Genomic DNA, 1,747 nt, shown 5'->3' with positions numbered 1-1,747 from the left:
TTCACTGTGTCAATTATTAATTATTGCTAAGAAACTTATTCAAGCTATATTAATGTAAATATATGTTATGCATTATAGCTGATGCTGATATATTGGCAATGTTCTATCAATATATGTATAAAACATCTCTTATAGCTTGCATGTCTTTAACTTGCAGAACATCCTGTCTCTGATTCTAATCTCTAACCGCAGACTAGATATCCGGCGTAAAAAGTGCAAGTGTGATTTATAATCTGAAACACTAAGCAAAGATACATCCAAGAGATATAAAGGGATACTCTAACCTTCTAATATATACTGAGATGACTTATGCTAAGCTGAACACTACAAAATGGCATTTCAAGATACACATTTTCCTCACAATCTCCTCTTTTCCCAATGCCTGGAATCAAATGGATTCCAGGCATTGGGAAGATTATGCAGTTCTCCCTGAAGTCTCTCTCTAGTTGGTGGCCATTAATAATGTCATAATAGTCTGGTACTTGAACATCCTTAGTCTGTTTGGTGAAGTTTTGAAAATATATGCAACATATCTGTTTGTTTTGTGTTTGATCACACAGACCTGTTACTGCCATCATTAGTCTTTCCTGTCGTTGTCTAATTACCTCCTGCTCCATCCTAATTTTCCTCGTTTCTTCATTGATTAATCCTATATCCTTTGTTGTTGTGTTGATTCATTTTTCCATAATATCGGCAAATGCATCAAGCTTAATAAGTGCCAGTGCTGTACCCCCTGGTAGGATGCTCATGTAGAATTTCTCCCATGAACTAGTCAGTGCCCTCTTATATCGTCCCTGATCGTGAAATGTGAGTACCCCTGAGGCTGGCACCATACTCACACGTCTTCCTGACTCAGTACTCATGTAAGGGAACAATCTAACTATGGTGCACCACCTGGCTGATTCTTCTCCCTTGGGAAAAGGGATAGTGGTGTGACACCATAGCCCGCAGCAAACTACCCAGCCCTCTGGTAACATTGGGGCAGATATCATCTCCTGAGTAGTCAGATCTGTTTGCATTCCAATTAGACATAACCACTCAGCGATATGTATTAATTTGACCTTATTGTCAAGTACCAATGTTTCATTCACCAAATTTAACCATTTATATACCTCTGACTTGTTATAGGTTGGTTTTGATCTAGGGCATGAAGAAATATTGTACATTGACAAGTTTCTCATTTTTGTATTCATGTCAACAGTGCTATCAGTGTTTAAGCCTGTAATGTCTATTAAGTTAAATGTTTTGTATTTCTCTATGTTCAGAAGTGTAAAATTGACATCTGTGTCATAACAAAATTCATCATTGGCATAAATGTTTGTTTCATTATTCAGTGGGTGTCCGTTCAGAAAACAGAATTTTGGTGGTTGTGTGTATCCCTGTATCAAAAATGGCCTATTGTCTGGTTTTGCCTGTCCAGTGAACACATGTGTCTCATTCATTAACTGTGTTATAGATAATGGTTTTGCTATCATTGGGAATACATTTTCTCCTGTATGCATATGAGAACAAACCCCACAATCTCCCTTTCCCTGTGATTGTTGTATACCATATTCATGCATCAACAGAAAATGATGGGGAATTCTATTCATATCTTGGAAACCTTGAGGATGTACATTCCCTAGAATCGATGGTAAGGGGGTCTATGAACTCTTGTATTGCTAAATTCAAATGCTTTGCTACTTGTTCTGTTTCCCTAAAGTTTGGTTTGGGTAGAATAACTTTCTTATTAGATTGAGGAATTAGT

General features: G+C 37.1%; 1 pseudogene across 1 annotated transcript; it reads right to left on the bottom strand.

The window, feature by feature from the left end:
• Positions 1-287: 287 nt before the first annotated feature.
• LOC309567383 lies at positions 288-1,193 on the bottom strand (annotated as a pseudogene). Its single transcript has one exon. The product of its transcript is annotated as an uncharacterized misc_RNA (transcript).
• Positions 1,194-1,747: the final 554 nt, after the last annotated feature.

This window comes from Pelophylax lessonae, assembly GCF_965119305.1.
Source record: "Pelophylax lessonae genome assembly, chromosome: 11".
In the NCBI taxonomy this organism is placed as follows: domain Eukaryota; kingdom Metazoa; phylum Chordata; class Amphibia; order Anura; family Ranidae; genus Pelophylax; species Pelophylax lessonae.
Note: the sequence above shows the minus strand (reverse complement) of the source record. Positions and strands in the feature narration are given on the sequence as shown.